The sequence below is a fragment of the Hesperophylax consimilis genome, chromosome 31 (assembly GCF_061612785.1).
Source record: "Hesperophylax consimilis isolate HC1 chromosome 31, BYU_Hcon_1.0, whole genome shotgun sequence".
Lineage (NCBI taxonomy): Eukaryota > Metazoa > Arthropoda > Insecta > Trichoptera > Limnephilidae > Hesperophylax > Hesperophylax consimilis.
In genome coordinates, this window is record NC_142866.1 from 3,024,559 (window position 1) to 3,044,532 (window position 19,974).

Below are 19,974 nucleotides of genomic sequence, written 5' to 3' on the forward strand. Positions count from 1 at the left end.
CAATTTCCCTCGGGGCCACTGTCATCTTTGAGGATACTGTGTTATATTGATATTGTGTTAAACTGAAGAACAAGTCGTAGAAGCTACCCGTTCTTATGTGACAACTACCTGCGGTCTGTTTAAGAAAATAAATGAGGAATTCAAAAATATTGGCAATTATTTCATGAAAAAAAAAACTTGTGAGACGTACCTGGCTTACTAACCGTGAATTCTGAGCTTATTTGGAATATATATATATTTTTTAAATAAAGACAAACATTTCTGGTTTACGAATAACCTGACAATATTTGAAAATCTCCTACTACCACCACAGTAAGCTGAAAATGTTGCTTGTGTTGTGATGGACGACTTAGCCAGCCGACGAATTGAACACACTACGCCTGGAACCCAAACACGATGTCAACTCGGCCACCGACCGGTCAGATAGCTAAATATAGATAGCTCTTTAGTCTTCGCTGACTACTCTTGTTTAATTCATCAAAAATATAAAAATCACTAGATATTGAAGAATTAAGGTTAGGGATGGGCGGTGAACAGTGTCGACCCAAAAAAAATTATTATATTTGAAAAAAAAAACAATCCTCTAAAAGTGTCACCGGGGAAAAAAATCTTTTTTTTTTCAGGTAGGTACATCCAACACCATGTATAATGAAAACATAAATGTTAGTCAAGAGCTTACTAATATTAATGATAGCAATCACACTGTGCCAACTTAAAGTATACTTATAACTTTCCAAAGCACTCAGTATACAACTCGGCGAAAGCACATAAAATTAAACTAGGGACGGTTTTGATTAGTTCTGGCCCCGCGGCCTATTTACGTACTCATGAACATCGGAACGTGGCTTTGGCATTTCTAAATAAATACGAAATCGTTTTACTTTTCTTATTACGACAATTTACATTAACCTAGGTAAGTGCCTGCGTACCCATGGAAAATATTAATTATAAAAGTTTTTACTATTTATGTCCGCAAGTGTCTCATGTTACTTCAATCGTCAAATAAATCAACGCACTCTTGTCTTTTTTGATCGATTTCAAACTTTAAAATATGTAGAATGATTAATTGACAATAATAATTAGAAGACAGAAAGTTATTGTAACCTAAAACGGGATTTAATTTATTGTACGATGTAATTTATTTTATCTACGTCCAATGAAAGGTCCAATGTGCGGGTAGGTTATCAGCAAAGTTTCACATTATTCTTTGTATTCGTAGAATAAAAAAAACTTTAAAAATATTATTTCCATATAGTATATACATTACCAAAACCATAATAAGGAAGCCTAATAAAATTAATTTCTAAATTAGATCGTACTTTCCCAGCTGGAAAATTCCTGGAGTTTTTCCGAAATGTTTTATACTTTTAGTAAGGCTTTAAAATATATTAAGATTGAAATTTATTCCTTACACCACGAATCTTGCGTAAATTTTTAATGTGTAAAACATTAAATAATAATATATATGGAGTGATTTCTGAACAAATACTTTAGTATAAAAATTTAAGAAAACAATAAACAGTAATACGTAAACAATATGGCTACACGCGCGTTAAAATAAATAAATTAAAATACAGAATCATCAATCATAATTTACTAGTCATCCGTCATTTGAAAAGTTACTAAAAGTATTTAAAGGTCGACATGCACTGAATATGGTAGCAAAAGTTTTCAGGGACTGGAATATAAAGTGTTTTATATTTTCACGGTCAGTATAAACACCAGAATCCAATTTTGAAATCTATATCCGGGAAGCAACGGGGTAGTACAACTTGATAGTCATAATACGGGATGCTTTGGTTCACTAAAAGACGTGAAACATTTATTTCAAAAAAGATCGGCTGTAATCGTTGACGTTGTATAGTTGCCCAAAACGATGGTTCAAGTCGGATGACATCTCGGAAAGAATCTGAACCGAATTTTTTCATTATGCACTTCGTAAGTTCAACCAGTACCTATATGTCTATAAATTGTTATTAGTAATTTATAACTGTTTCACCACTGTCTTTACCTCCAATATTTGAAATATATCCCATTTCATTTTATACATTTATGCAACCTACCTGCTAGGATTGCAGTAGTATTAGATACCAGTTAATAATCTTATTTTTGAAATCTTTGCATAATGATGCATCACTTCAATATTTATACAAAAAACAACAATAGTCAAAATTTTGACCAAAAAAATCTACAAATTTAGAAACGAAAGCCCATTTTTAACAAATGCCTTTTGTAAGATAGAGAGAAATATTATCCAAAACATAATATGGTTAAGTTAGGTTAAGACAGGTTATTATTTTTTTTTAATTTGGTTGTTTCGTTTTATAGACATGTTCTCTTGGAATTGGAGAAAATATACGTTCGCAGGTATTATTAAATAAAAATAATAAAGTAATAATTCATACTTTCGTTCCAATATCATTTTTTATGTAAATGCAATAAATGATATGCTTTAGTGCAATTATGTACAAACGAGCAAAATATTAATTTTGCCAAGATATACCTGCAATTATAAATATGTTCTCAATTTCAATTTGTCTTCGAGGTGATAAATGAACAAGTAAACGAAAACTAAAAAAAACAATTCGACTCCCTCTGGCTTTCATAATTTTATATAATATTCATGTGTAAGTTATTTCAGAGACGATATCATGAAATGGAAAATCAAATTGATATCTTCCTTTTATTGATCTCCGACAAGAAAATTTCATTTCCCTCATGAAATTCTCATTGTTTCAGGCTTCAAGCCTCGTGACACCACCAAGCAAAGTAAGTGGACCCGTGGATGATGCCATATTCAATAATTATTATTAACATTATTATTGTTAAAATCAGTGTTTGAACAAACCCATTGGCTCAGGTATGCGTCGTATTTAAGAAATCTATTATAAGATAGGGAATTGAAATCGGGTGTCTGAGATCTTAACGAATAAGAGTAAATGATAGGATTAGAATATAAGAATTTGTTTTATTTATACATACCACCCCTTCTCACTCAGCAAATGCAGCATGTCAGATATAGACACGTATCCAGGACTTAAAGCCGTGTTTTACGAGTCAGTGAGGCTAAATTCTCTGAAGAACTTCTTTTAAAATTCTCCAAAGCAGTATGTTCGTTAACGTAGAGATGTATAAAATAGATTGATCTTATGATTGTATTTTGAATTTGTATTTTATGCAGGGTCAAGAGTTGTTTACGATTATATTATTATCTGGGAGCTCTAAACAATGTACTGAGTACAATTTATGTCTTTATAATATGTAGTATATCTGCCCGCTACTGCGAGAATTTTAATATGTCTTCCATAGCGCTCCTGTTCCTTATGACTTTTATAACTACTTAAAGTAAATCAGTGGCTAGTTTAAAAATCATAATTTATAAATATATAGGCTCGAGAATAAATTATTTTCCGAAAAAATACCAATATACGATTTATATTATTTATAATAGACGACTCATATTTACGATGCTTTGCTATATGCTACCTAATAGTGTGGAATCAACACTATATTACACGAAGCAAAAATTTTAAAATGCTACCTGATGAAACTGATAATCTTCTGGTAAGAATCATTCTTTTCAATTCCTTAATCCGTGGTGTTATTGAGTGTGGGTCAATGGTGTGGAATCCACACTAAATTAAATACATATATATAGAATCTAGTATTGAATATGTTCAAAGAAAAGTCAGGTGTCTACCATCTACTGGACTGTTACCAACAAAGCACACATATTTAAAATTAGAAAGTGTAGAAAAAATAAATTATTTCTTAATTTATTATAAAATTGTGAATAATTAAGTACGAAAATAATTATTTTGTCAATCAAATCAAGCCCATGTTTACGAGAAACCTTAACAGGATAATTTGTCTACAATGTATTGGTCATACGACGATCTTACTAAAACGCACACTATAATAGATATTTTTCCAAATATTTTATTTGAAGATATGTCGTCGTCGTATCTGCAACTGAGAAACTGCGATTTTTAATTTTAATTTACTAAAAGAACTTTCATTTTAATTTAGTTTTCGTTTTTCATGTTTTATTTTTGTTGTTTTCAGAGAAAAAGTCGTGACCTTGTTTTCACTTTTTTATATTTTTTATATATTCTACACCCATTATCGATAGAGTAGGTACCAAAACCATTTGAAAGAAATGTTACAAATATTGTGTGTGTATATGTGGGTGTTTGTGTGTGTGTTTATATGTGTATATATCTTTAATAATGTGTGAAAATGTGTTTGTGTGTGTGCATGTGTTTTTATGCGTCTGTGTTGGCTCACCGCTACAGAATCAGTGTTTGTTTTTGCTACGGACGCTACGAATGCTACGGATGCATAGTCCACGGATATTTATATTTGAAAGTAAAAAAGAAATATTAACTAAAAGCATGTATCATAGTTGTCAGGTAAATGAATAAATAAATAAATAACTTAGTAAGTAAGGGATAGATCTAATTCACCCAAGTCTGTTATGATAATGTAATTTAATTGAGAATCTAATATGTGATGCGATAATATTTTAGCACAATATTTGAGTTGATTAAACGAAGTTCTCCGGTTCAAGTTAATGTTGAACTTACGTGGTTATAACATTGAACTTGTGGCGCTCAACTTCAAACCACAACCTTAAATCAAATAGGCAACTCGGTGAAGCATCCAGTCCGTATTATTGTATATTTATGTTTAGTGAGATTTTTTTGGGCAAAGAACGAGGCAAAAAAAAATTCTTCCCGTTCCAACAAAATTTTACGTGAGAAGTCTATTAACTAAGAAGATAAAGGATTTTTTGTTAAGCAGTAATTTAAAAGGTTTTCCTTTTAGAGTTTTCTCTAAGCGCTACCAACTTTTAGTAGATAACTTAATGTAACGATATTTTTTAGGATTCAAAAAAGTAAGTATACCTACCTACATTCTATCTCGGTCTTTCGATAAAAGAAATTCTTATTCATCTTTCTACTTTTGATTATGTGATGTGCCAGTTTGCGCCGATTGGAATTTGAAGATTAAATCTAGCACCGTTGAAATTTTCATCTAATCATTAAAAAATAACGTTATTGGTATTGAAAAATATAGTTTTCAATATTACTTATTTATGAATACGTTCGATTTAATGCACCAAAATAATATTTTTAATATTTCAAAGGAAATTTCTTTGCTACCGTAATATGTATCAAATGAGTCGGTACAATTTGAAGCATGTTGTTTTTATTGGTTGAGCACTACCATATTTACAACAGACCGTTTTTTGTTGCTCTTAATAAACATTTCAAAAGTAAAACATTGTCTTTTAGTTTTGTCTACACCATGGCAAATATAAATATCTCAAAACTTTACATAATTTTGAATACGTGGAACTTTCGAAGTAATTCAGTACAGCTGATAATCGATGAATGTTTGAGAAAAAATAGAGAATTTTCGCCTACGAAAGCAGACAATAATTCAATTTTAGTTGTGTCCTGGACGGAAAAGATCACATTCAGTTTTCCAGTGTTTGTGACACCGCAGCGCTGTTGTCTTACAAAGATCACACTTTGACGAGAAAACCAATACCGTTGAAGATTTCTCTATGTTACTTTTTCTATTGCTTTTCTAAACCTGCAACTTTTAAAAGAACCATATAATTATGATCCTGATTAGTAACTCACTTTTAGTATAACAGCGCTCGATTACTTAATCATTGAAGACAATATTAACCAATCTCAAAGGAGAAATATGAAACAGAAAAAGTTTCGGTAGCATCTGGGAATCGCATCCAGGACCCCAACCTTTTCCGGAGCATTGCTTTGAACACTGAATTAATTCGACCATATTAACTTCCACAATTTTTAATTGCATCATATTTCGACTAATGAGAACTGCCAACATTATCGTATTTTTCTAATATAGAGTTTATTAAGTTGGTCTTGATTTGGAAAGCATTTATAAATCGAAAAAGCTATCAAACGGTGAGCTCTGACTTTGTAAAAAGTTCTTATTTATTTAGAATTTCTAGTTCATCAAAGTTCCTTCAAGTTCATAATAAAATTAGTATCTTGAGTAGTGGAGCCATAAAACATTAATTTAACTGTTGAAAAAAGAGCTTTGTTGCATGGTGCTAGTTGTTTATAACGTTGTTATTATTGTTTGTTACTGAAGAATTAATACTAAAAAAATATATATCATAAGCGGTAAGCATAAAGATTGTATAAATCTCCTTAGTTTATTTAATTTCATATTTATAACTAGATAACTTTTATAGACTTTTTACCTATTAAGTAGGTACCTATATATAAAATACTAAAGGTACTGGTACAATAATTTTTACCTATTAAGTAGGTACCTACATATAAAATACTAAATGTACTGGTACAAGACTTTTTACCTTTTAAGTACGTACCTACATATAAAATTGGTTGGATCATTATTTAAGAATACACTACACCTTTTCCCAGTGAAATAATCAAACGAAGAAAAATAATGCGACTGTACTTGTAGCGTATATTTTAAAATCAAACCATTTTGCAAGCTAAATGTAACAGAAGTGTTGAGATTATTATAATTATTTACGGTAACATGTAATAAATTGGTTAGTTAAATAATATGTTTTTTGTAAATATATTTGGTGTAATTAATAAAAACATAACACAGATTTGATAAAACCTTTACGAGGTATTGCTATAAACATTGTTTATGCGATAATTGAGAAACTAAAGTACAAAGGTACGAGCAGGTGGTTAAATCAAATATCAACTCGCAGCGAAATTATGTTATGTAAGATATTAGTAACCCATTGAGTTATAAGTCTTCATTCGATTGTAGCTACATGGTTAATATGCTGTGCAAGTAAATACTTGATGGATGTAGGTATTATTATTCATAACATTCTCGATAAATTCTGGAAGCCCAAATAAAAACATAAAAAAGCACTCTATTACTTACAAATGTAGAATACGTTCAATTTACCTCTGAACAGCTTACTTAAAAGATAGTTTATGGGTACTTATAATAAGTACGCACGAATACTCACAATAATTGCGGGTACTCGTGCGTATTTCTTCAGATATGAATATCATTTCATACCCTTACGCACATTTTATTGTTGTGGTTTCAATTTAAGTTTTCTTTTAAAGGGATTTATTTACAGTACAATTTTGAAAAGGAAATAAAACGGAATAATTATTTATATTTAAAACCATTAGATTTTTTTTTTTCCGTTTTAAAATTTTCCACAGCGTGGAAAATTAATGTGTAGTAAATTAACATAGGATGTCCGCGGATTTTGACTAAAATGGTTTTATGGTAGCAACCATACATCATGCATGTACTTATTGTTTGCTTGAATACAATCAAATATACCTCTTTTTACCGAGCATTTACTTTTAGCAATTCATTAATATATGACAATAATCTTATGAACTGTAGGTACGTTTAACATACTTTGCTTTGCTTTGTCATGTCTTAATTTTAAAGATGTCGTAAAAACAAATACAATTTTAGAAATAAGATAAAAGTATCATTAAATTTTTGTATTTGAAATAAACTGTTCAATTTGGGAGGCGAGTATGGGTACCGTCGCCATGGTTAACCAACACCTCTGCCATAAGAAACCCCAAGTGGTTCGCTACGATGACGGTGATTTAGTAGGGGTGCCCGGGTACATGGGATAAGGATTGTTTAGATGTCTAAGTCTTGATGGCGAGTGCGTCTGCCCACCTTCTGTGTGACGAGTCCAATTTGAAGGGACTGATTGAGGGAGACCTTTTTACCTCTCCAGCAGGTCTCCTCGATCTATCATCTTGCACCGCACTGGTAGGGATGGATTTAACCGTCCGTCACTCCTGGACGTACTGACTCCCAGATTACTTCCCATATCTTCCTCTCCTTCCTTTCCTTAAAAAAACCCTCCACACAGCATCCCAAAATATAACATCCTGTGTAGATCTTATGTAAAAAAATGACTTTGATGTTTAAAAATTAAAATAATTTGATTTCGTAGACGACAAAAATAGAAAAAAGCTTTAACATGAAAACTTTTAATCAAAACATAGTAAAATTACAAGGATTTAAAAATTCAAAGAACACAGTTCTTTTATTTAAGGATTTCGCAAGACAACTTTTTATCTCGTTCAATTAAGAATGCTCATAATATACTAATTCCCAGATAATAACAGGCAAAAAGACATTTTGGATCTATTTTGTTCAGAATATATACGTTGATGTTTTTTTACTTTCTACTTACATACAGACGCATAAGGCAACTATGTTAAAACAACACCACTTTCATGGAAGTTTTATTTAATCTACCCGGTAAAAGTCAATTAAAAAAATAAGTCCGAAATATAAATTTTCCGAAAAGGTGAAACTATATTATTCACAATATGACATTATTAATGGATTAAAACTGACGAAAAAAACTGAAATAATAGTTAATATATTGAATTACACTAATTTACCTAATAGTAAATTATTCAATAAAATTGAAATTGTTATTAAAAACATGATTTTAATCACACATGAAAAATCAACACAGTCATTCGCGGGTAACTTCATGATGCAGCATAGCGCGTATGCGTAAAAGTAGCGCAGTCCGAAAAATGCCACGTTGCGAGACATTTTTATTAATAATAATTCTAAATAAAAAGTGTACAGTTTTTTATACAATGTGTAACAACCATACCATTAACGGTTGTGAAGTGATTTTTTATTATTGTCAGATGTGGAAAATATAAAAAAAAGTTTATTAGTGAGGCCCGAGAAAGAGGATGAAAGCTTACCATATTGAACGAGACCCCTTGAGACACATTTTTTCATAACAAAATTAACCATCAAATATACTACGCTTTAATAAGCACGTTCAGTAATTTTTTTCTGAATTTTTTTATTTTCTTAACGGGAAAGAGATTACATTATCCTTTTTTTCAGACGAATTATGTTTACAATTTTTTTTAGAATAGAAGAGAGTTCCTTTGTGATGAAAATTATTATCGATGAAATTCTTTTTTAGAGAACATATATTAAAACATTATTTATATTTTTAGTCGGCCATTGGCAGCTTACATTTCGTGATTATAGTGTATTTGACTGACCCAATTCAATATGTTTCTACACTCTTGTCAAAGTGTAGAAAATATGGATTTTTTTTTTTTTTTATTGGTTTTCAAGCTACAATCCCGTTAAACTTCAATAAAACAGTTTGTCAACAGGATGTTAATGATCAATTACATACATACAAAAATAATATTATTACTATTACTATACAATTAACACACCTAAATTAATATAAACTATCTCTATTTAGTAACCATTGTTTCAGCATATATCTCAATCTATTTGTGGAATCGCAATTTTTTTATATTAATGGGTAACATATTAAGCATTTTTGGCACGTTAAATTCTAGGGTTCGCCGTCCGTATTTATTATTATATTTTGGAACAAGCATTCCTTCATTCTTTGTAAACCTTGTATTATATTCATGTTCCACTTTCCTTTTATAATCAGACTCAGATATATGTTGAATCAATATTTTGTACCATAATAAGGCCTGCACCGGTAATATTGTTAAATTCCGATACAACAATGATATGTTTCGTCTCTGTGAAAAAATATGTTTTTGAGCTAATAACTTAACCATAGAATTTTGTACTGATTGCAGGTGGTTTAAATTAGTTTTACAAGAGTGACCCCAAGTAGTTAAACCATACCGTAAAGTTGATTCTGCTAGTGATAGGTAAATAATTTTTAAAATATTCACCGGAACGAAACATTTCAGTTTGTATATCCTACCCACTATCGCTCTCAGCCGCTTGCAAGTTTTGTTTATTTGTGTATCCCATTTGAAATGACAATCAACAGTCACCACCAAATAAACGTATTCATTTACCAGTTCAATACTTTCACACATACATGGCTGTAAAATGTTTTGATGAATACATATAAAGTTATGTGAAATTATTTTAGGCATGATCTGAAATGAAGCATGTGGAGACCGTATGTGCATCAATTTAGTTTTCTTGGTATTAATGATTAGACCGGCGTCATGTGACCATTTTATCAGGGACGTAAAGTCATGTTGCATATATTTAATCGCAATGGATAATTGTTCATCAGATATGACAAGAGCAGTGTCTTCAGCATATACAAAGTGTCTTACATATTTAAATAATTTTTTCATTATTGATACAAATATAATATAAAGGGTTGGACCCAAAATCGACCCCTGCGGGACTCCAGCACAGATTTTTTTCCTCCCACTCATTTTTTCTAATATTTTTACACATATATGTCTATTAGATAAATATTTTTTAAACAAATTAAGTAGGTTACCTCTAATTCCAATTGCTTCTAAGATTTTTAATAATTTTGTGGGTCAATTGTATCAAACGCTTTGGAGTTATCTATAAATAGTACTAAAACATGTCTTTTATGGTTAAATTCATTATTAATATAATTTGAAAAGTCCTGTAATAAATTCTCTGTGCTTTTTTTCTTTTGAAAGCCATATTGTTTTTGGTCTATAATGTCAAATTTTTCTAAGTATTTATTTAATTTTAAGGAAATATATTTTTCAAAATTTTTTTCAAGTGCAGGCATTATACTGATAGGTCGATAGTTTCCTATTTCTGAGTGCTTTCCTCCTTTGTATATAGGTCTAATAATAGCACATTTAAGATCATTTGGCAATTCAGCTTCTATGATAAGTCTATTAACTAAGTGCGTTATAATAGGTCCTAAAATATCTATATGTCTTTTTATGTCGTACATTCTTATGTTATCCATTCCCAAGGATTTTGAATTTTTCATTTTCTTAACAATATTTTTTATCTCAGTGAGAGTTGCCTTTGGTAAATACATACTGTGAGGTAATTCCATTTGATTAACATTGGATGCCTTAAAATCACATCTGTGCAAAATTTGGCTTATACTATCTGAGAAATAATTTACATATTGGTTTGTTACACTTTCCACCGTCTGTTCCTTTAACACATATCGTGAGATGACTTCATCACAATTACTTTTAGTTTTTCTTCCCAACAATTTATTTATTTCATCCCATGTTTGCTTAGTATTATTGAAACTACGTTTGAATTTATCTTTAAAATAACATTTTTTTCTTTTAGTAATTAATTTGTTGACATTATTTCGCATGTACCTGTATTCATTTTCATAAGTTTTATTACAAGGAGAATTTTTCCATCTTCGAAACAATAAATCCCTTTTTTTATTAACTCTAAAATATCTGTAGTTATCCATTTTTTGATCGCATGTGGTCTTTTGGTTGGTTTTTCAAAAAATGATACAGTGCTTTTTTCATATAAATTAATGAAATTATTTTTAATTTGATGATACAAAAAGGTACTTTCTTGTGCATTAAGTAAAGAATTCCAATGTATTTCTCGGATGTGATTATCAATATGTTTCAATAATTTTTATTTATACATTTTCCCAACTATTTACTATCAAAATTAAATGTTTTCCGATATTCAACCGGCAGTAAGCCAATTTGGATTGCCTCTAAATAGATTAATTATATAGATTATATTGATCTGGTATTTACCAGAAATTAATTATTGTATTGTTCTCTTGTTTTATTGTGAATTTATCGGTAGGTGAACGTGCAATAATTTGCAGCATTTGGTATTTCACAAAACCAGTTTTGATTTGAATTTGAAACGAGCACTAAGCTTTTAAGGTTTAATTTTGTTTTGTTTTCTGAAATGCTTTGTTAACTTCATTGATTTATTTTGATTTATCAACGAGGCTGAAAATTGATAGATATTACTTCGGAAAGTTATCGGATTGATGTTTTTCTTTGTGTTTTCTATTTATTTGGGATGCTCTCAAATGGACTCGAATTGCAAGAGTAGAGCGCTATTTTATGTTGTATAAACTACGTAGTAGAAGGCATACCAGGAGTTTTATCCCCTCGATATCACTTTTACAAGTAAAACTTTTTAAAATGTTATTTTTTTTTAATTAACACGCTTTTCAAAGCATTTTGAATTAAATTCTACTGCGGTAAAAAAGTAAAACAAGGATGGTCACAACTAAAAATAGTATTAAATCCAATATTTTTTCTGTAAATGTTTCGATTTAACGATGTAATTATTTTTGATGATTACTTAAATTAATAAGAAAGATTTAAAATAAATAAAAAAATCAAGAATTTTTATCAAAGCAAATTAAATGAAATCTTTGAATCTACACAAATATAATTTAATTTAGACGGTCAAGCCATTTAGAGTTCTACTTATGTCGGGATGGTTGTAATCAGTCAACAGATTCGTATAAATAAAATGAAGTAGGTAAACAAAACAAACAACATTTAATTAAATTTTGGTTTAAGTAGGTACTTAAAAGCACGAAATAGAATTTTGATCAGTTACGTTGCAATGTAATAAAAATAAGTGTTTTTAATAGTAATTTCAAAACGAAATGCGACCAGTGGACAATATAAAAGACACACCTGTAGACATCCCTAGCAAGTCACAAAAATGTTACTTTGTTAGCACAATGTGACACGGAATACCTACGTCATTTGCTGTGGTAATACATAGACTAGAAGTTCTGTGAACAGTATATCTCTCGTAATGTTGATTATTCCGATTGGACAGCTCGTAACGCTCAAGCCAACTCTGGCGGAGTAAAAAAGGTACTTTACAACACGGCTACCATCTTGGCAGAATTGATCGAATACAAACACACAAATTTATAGCTAGATGAAATGCAAACAGCTCTACGTAAAACAAGACTAGGCAGCGTTCAGTCAAAAAGTGATATTATCTAGATTTGATTTTACAATTTGTGTTGTTATGTAACGGTCAGGATTGAATTAATATACGAGCTGTTTTCTGTACGGTTTAGGTATTAATATAATTATTTGATGTATTGTGGGCTAGTGTAAGAGAGATAGCAGAATCCATGCCGAGTTCTGATAAAGGTTTTCCAGAATCACAAGGCATATGCTGAGAGCAGTGGGCGTTTTATAATTAGGATTTTATATTTATGATGCTATATATATTTGCTCTCCAGGCAACAGTTGTACGGGTATTTTCGTCTATTGTACAATATCTTGTACTATTTTAATGAATGATTTCATGTGTAGAATATCATTGCTAAACACACTACTGCCGGTCACAAAATAACTACGATAATAGATGCGTAATAAAGGAACTAACTAATCATGAACCGGTCGGTGGCTGAGTTGACATCGCGTTTGTACCCAGGCGTAGTGTATTCAATTCCTTGGCTGGCTAGGTCCCCCATCACGACAAAACAAATATTTTCCGCTTTCCTTCGTGGTGGTAGTAGGAGATTTTCAAATATTGTCAGATTATTTGTAACCCGGGAATGTTTGTGTTTAGCCAACACCTAAGACAGTGATACAGTGCCAATCCCAGCATTACACATCTGCCTTGATGATGGACACTGAAGTTATACCGTAGCGCTGTCTAAAATGCAGACTAAATAAGGCGGTAGCCCAACACAGCATAATACCCCTGTTGCGTACCGAATCGATTCGACTGTAATTCGACTGTAATTTATAACAAGGAAATAATTTAAAACAATCGTGTTTATCACAAGAAAAAATAGAATTGCGAAGGGAGATATTTACTTTATGAATGTTGTTGCTTCAACTGGAAGTTTTTATGTTGGTCTTGAATGTTGTATGGGCACTATAGTTTATAGATGTACATTTAGTATTGTTTCACTCCAAGAATAGTTTTTGCATCACAAATGTTTATTGTTTCCAACATGAACGATTTTTTTAATCACTCTCGATAATATACAATAGTTATTTAATGTATGATAATTTTGGCTGAAAATTAATACTTTATTCCGATAATTTCTTCGAAGTGGCGACAATATGCAACGCTTTGCAATAGCAACGAAAATAACATCAAAAAACAAAAGACACTTGCTTTTGGCCTGCTATTTATCAAATTTTCTTGCTTCTTTTTTCGAACCTAAGACCTACAGGAAATGGAATAAAAACAAGGGAGGGCGCAATTTAAGTTGGAACCGGATTGTTTGAATAATAATAAAAGTGTTTCAATATTAAACAACCCCAAAAATAAATAAAGGAGAACAAAATAAGGCAATGGAGGTGAAAGAAGAATATTGCGAAATAGGTATCTCAGTATATCTTGTTAAACTAAATTTTTTATAACATTATACTATTTTTGTGTGCATATATTACATGATTTTGTAGTGTACAAATTTGTGCATTATTATATTATTTCCTAAAGTAAGCTGACGCTTGTGTTATAAGAAAGGAGTGCTCGTTAATATAAGAAAAAACTGTACTTACAAAGATTAAAAAAAAAAAAAAAAAAAAATTGATCACAACAATGATTTCGTGTTCAATGATGTCACGGAGAGAATTCATAGACGTAGAAATGAATTTATATTTTCTTTTTTAATTTAAACACATTTAGAGTCAAATAAATTCGGCACTTTTTGGTAAATGTAAACAACAAATTGTCGTAATGCTTAAGCAGTTTAAGTATGCATTATATCTTTTTTAATTTTATTTAAAGAATTCTTCAGCTAGCGTGATAATTATATTTCAATCCTTATTTTTTTTAATCTCTTTTATTCGCGTGTTACTATTGTTTTCGATTGAATTTATAGTCATAAATATCAATAAACAATTACATTCTTGGGCCCATTCAAGCAAATTGTTGATAAAGGCCTTCTGATTAACCTGAAAAAACCTGTTAACCTGAGATACGCCAAAATACTGTTTATTTGGAATACAATGTCGTTATAAAACACCAATGACGGGTTGTTTCTTGTTTCACGGAATTTTGAACAATTCATTAAATTTAAAAGTTTATAATCAAATTCTGTGAAGGTTCTATTCAAGTTCTATTTTTATATAATTAATGGTGAAGGACTTCAGAAAAATTAAATAATAACAGAATTTGAATAGAATCTTCACAGAACTTGTTAATTGACTTCTTAATTCTGTGAAACAACTTGTCCTAAGATTTTCTGGTATCGTCATAAAAAATCACTACAACGCTAATATTGTTTTTTATAACAGTAAAAAAAAATGTGAGTGCCTCGTAACTATTATGGCTGGCAATTACAGTAAATGTTTTTATTTATTTTATGAGGATGTAATTTTTAACATTTACCATCGTGATTTATTATTTTCTTGTCAGCTTTTACAATCCTGAATAACGGCGGGTAAATATTAGGTTACTCGTAAATAGTAGAATCAAAACATCGCTTTTCATCAATATTATTATTCTACAGCAGACCCGTGATAAGTTATGGTTATTATAACTGCAGGAATTGTGAAACTGAAATGATTTATAAAATATTTACCTCAAGATTATTGGCCAATCAAAAAATAATAAGAGAGACCAACCGAATGTAAACCGTTAGTAAACTAAAAAAAAGATTAGCTAATCCAGTTTAGATTAAAATTAATTTGATTTTTAACACTCAGCGACTCAACTATATATTTTATACGGAATTAGGATAATTTTCCTCAGGGCAATATGACATAGATCTTTAGGGATGCTTATGTGGGGGGTTTTTTAAAAGGAAAGGTTAAAGAGATAGTGCAGTGAAATAAAAATGGAGTAGGGGCGGAATCAGGGGGTCTGTGTGTACATGAGGGACAAATGTATGAATCTATTCCTCCCACTGCGATGCAAGGCAATGGGTCGAGAGTCCTGCTGTAGAGGTCAAATAGTACACATCTGCCTCCAAGACCTAGAAAAATCTCACCCAATGAACACGAGCAACCTATAGAGTCACCAAATATAGCCAACCACTTGGAAATATAGTCCGGCTGGAGAGGTCAAAAGGTCTTCCTCAACCAGTTCTCCCGATCCGACTCGCCATTGAGTAGGTGGTCAAACGCATACTTCGCCAAGACCTAGAATAACCTCACCCCATGAACCCGGGCACCTCTACTAATTCATAAAACGTAGCAAAACCACTATGGCATAGGTGTAGGTTATCCAATAAATAGTATCCGGGACTGCAATACCTGTAATCGTCTCCCAAATGAGTTATTAATAAAATATAAAATAATTTTTGTTCCTACTTTATCGCTTGGTTCCTACAATCAGTTCCAATTTAGAAAATTATAAGTTTGGATAATTTTACGTATGTAATGTAACATTATTTTCTTTCAATGTTGATTTTTTTCATTTACTGTAGGCAAGTATCAATAATTTGTATCTATTCTCTTTTTTATATTTGCTATAACTACCAGAGGTGGTCCGTAACTGAAATTGCCAGTAGTGCATTTCACTTTAAAATGTACCTAGTGTGATATTAAGATGGAGCAAATTACCTACTGTAATTCGTTATATCTACTAAGTTTATTATTATTATTTCTTGCTGAAGCAATCCCAATGAGTTATAAAACTCATCGTAGAACGATAGGAACTTACAATACATATATGGGAATTAATAGGTACAATTTTACATTGTTATTTTGATGTCAACATTATAAGTTTCACTTATGAAACAGTACAAACATAGAAAAAAATCACATCAGTTATATTTGTATAATACTTCTAGCAGTCAGAGTTCTCAAGATCATCTCGAAAGTAAATGACATGCAATTCATCGTTGAAAATAAAGCGAAACCGTTTGAATTCACCGCGCACGAGTTTCAATTTCGTAGCGCTAACATTGTACGTTAGTATTTCTAAGTGAATACATACCAAATGCGTTGGATTACGCATTATCAAAGTGTTGCAAAATTCACTCGCCGTTAAGGCGCTTCGATAATGCACCGGCTGAGTCTGCATATCTGCACTGCTCTAACACGTAATTTGACGTAATTAATCTGTCTCCGTAATCCTGTCTTCTAATCCGTTTCGGTTAGGTCCGGGACATCAATAAAGCCCGATGCTGTTTCAGTAGTATAGTAAAACAAGGCTCTGTGCATATCGGGTTATGCACGGCCCGCTTGCTCTAGTGCGGGAGTCTTGTATTAGAATTTAGCTCAAATAATGACCTGGATGGAATCACCACTCGAGAATACTTTCATACATCGATGACTGGGGCACAAATCTCGTTGTAAGTTGTTATGTAAAGACTGAAAACAAACAGTTCAATGCACAAATGCACGTACCAAGGAACAGATAACTACCAGTATTGAGTTGGTTTATCTTATTATATATTATTTAAATAGATACTAAAATAATTTTTACAAAACCTACAAAACTATTATTACCTACAAAACAATAATATATTGTTTATTGTTTTGTTGTTTCTCAACAAATAATATATTGTTTTGTTGTTTCTCAAACTTTTTCAAATATTCTAAAGCTATCCGAGAGAGTTGGCAACAAATCTCTTGAAACAGGTGGATTTTCTAGGCCGTATAAATAAAAATATAAAATTTTTATCCAAATAATCACATATTTTTAGGTAATATTTGAAGATTACCCTGTGCTGCTGGATTATTCATAATTATATTTACTGTCAATCACCGAACAAAATTTCCTAATAAAGTAACTAGTTTTATTTTCTTCGACTATTACAAGATTAACTATGTTTTTTTTTTTAAATTATGAGAATACCGCAGTCACAACTGCTCCCAACCGTCTGAAGCTAGTCAGAGTATGGCATCCCTAGTTGGGATGTGTTGCGAGACTTAAGGTAGCGGGGAGGGGAAGGAGATGAGGGAGAGAAAGAGGAAGGTAAGGGAGTAGGTACATACCCACATTCTTTTATGGTAAACTTCTCAATTTATTTTGTTAGTAATTTCTCGATAAATTATTCAAAGAGATTCCCCCGCCGGTAAATTTATGCAGAGCAATCCGCTTATATTTATTTCCGGAGTGTGGAAATGAATTAATTGGATGGACCCTGTGGCAACAAACGAGTAAGTACAGGATGGAAGATGGAACCAGAATTTTTCTTAGGGGAGATCTTAGGTTGCGTATAAACAGGAGAAAATTACCGCGAGCCGAGAAAGCCGAGAAAGCCTCGAAATATGAGAAAGGAACGAAGCAACCGTTACGTTTCCTTTTTTGTTTGCTTCGTTCCTTTCCCATAATTCGTGGCTTAACTGGTGGTAAATTTCTCTTGTTTATACGCAGCATTTTACTTACAAGAGTAAGCCGACATAGCTCAGTGGTTCTGAGCACCTGACCTAACATCAGAAGGTACGGGTTCAATTCCCGTTGGCGGCATTAGTTTTACTCGGGAGATATTTTCAATTTGTATTGATATTTCAGGCGACTAATTATTGCTTGTAATTAGTTAGTAATAAATATATTATATAATGTACATATTTGGAGAACAAATTGTCACTTATCCAAAATTGATGAGATTTCTATTATTTACAAGAACAATTCATTTGTAAACAGTATTTTTTTTATAAGATTTCCATAAAAGTATTTTTACACAGTGTTCAAAATTTGGATTTTGTCATTAATGTTTCTAATGTCTTCCCGTAGTTGATTGAAAAAAGTGCTCCCTTTTGTAGGTATAATAATTTTGTGAAAATAATATATTTAATTTTGGGCATGGAAAAATATATAAGTCGAGTAACTTATTGATTCCGCTCCGAAAGTCTTTACTTGTGCGGGAAGGTTAAATGCTTGGTGCTAAAATAACCTTTTGTGTGAGAACACGTCATTAAAAATGTTTTCGAAAAATCATTTATCTGAATGTAACTAGCTGTTAAATGGAAACTACTTAGGTAGATTATGGATATTTATATAGATATATACACACATTATCTGGTAATAGGGTACAATTTATGAACACATCATTAAAATACAAAAAATAGTTAGTTCCTTTCATGGTTAATCTTTCCACCGCCTACGGAGATCAAATCAGAGTCTTTCTGCACAACTTATTTAATATTTACGTCGTTTAAGTCAATTTGCATGACATTTCGAAAATAACACATCACGTCTAACGGTTCCCTTTCAAAAAATATATCCACAAAGCGTGCAAATAACATAGAGCTATTTTTTTTGGAAAGAAAATATTCTGAAATAAAGTTTAAAAGCAAATAATAAAATATATTAATATGATGATTACAAATTATAACTCAATTCAAACATCATTTTAAAATATGTACTGAATTCTGAATTCAAATAAATGGATTAAGAAAAACACGATGCACTGCGCAATTTACTACTTTACACAATATCTTTATACAAGGTTTTCCAATAAGAGGTGTTATTTTGATGTTCAATCGTGAAATATCAATGGCTTCGTTGCGTGTGTGGCACGTAGCACCGTCTTGTTGAAATTAAACGTTGTATTAATTAATATCATATAATTCCGGCCATAAAAAATCATTATTTATCTCTCGATAGCGCAATCCATTCACCGTAATTGTTGCTCCAGCCTCATTTTCAAAAAAGTAAGGTCCAATGACTCCGCCGGACCATAAATCGCACCAAATAGTCACACGTTGAGGCTAGAGGCTTTTCAACAATAATTATTAGGTTTTCCGAGCCACAGATGCGACAATTTTACTTGTTGACGAAGCCACCGAGGTGGAAATGGGCCTCATCACTCAAGATGATTTGCATTCGATTCACTCAAGTGAATTTCAATAATTTCAATGCGTTGTTGAAGCGTGTATCGTTCAATTTTTATTAATGACGTAATTTTTACTTATCAAATATTAAAAAATGACAGCTACAAAAGTAACATCTACCGAAATAGCGGGCTATTCAGAATAACACCTCTTATTGGAAAACCCTGTATCACGACCATTTGACTCGCCATCTAAAATTCTCCCACTAAATTTGCCTTTAAGGGCAACCACAATAGATTGGACAAATAATGGCCTTCGACTTAATTGAAAATTTCTATAAATACATTTTTTAATTCATCATATATTATTTTTGATGACCTCTTTAACGGAGAAGTTTAGATCTTTAATAAGTTGATTCGACAGTTGGTAGTTAGTAGTGGTAGTTGACTTTCACCTTAAAACTGTGAACCGTAGTGAAAGAACCCAATTCAAAATCGATACTTGTTGCTTG

General features: G+C 31.3%; 1 protein-coding gene and 1 non-coding gene across 2 annotated transcripts in view; both read left to right on the forward strand.

Moving 5' to 3' along the window:
* bma (SCY1-like protein bma) overlaps nucleotides 1-19,974 on the forward strand; it is a 414,814-nt gene that overhangs the window by 257,183 nt on the left and 137,657 nt on the right. The window lies entirely within an intron of this gene.
* TRNAL-UAA (transfer RNA leucine (anticodon UAA)) lies at nucleotides 18,084-18,156 on the forward strand. The gene has a single exon. It is a non-coding gene; the product is annotated as a tRNA-Leu (tRNA).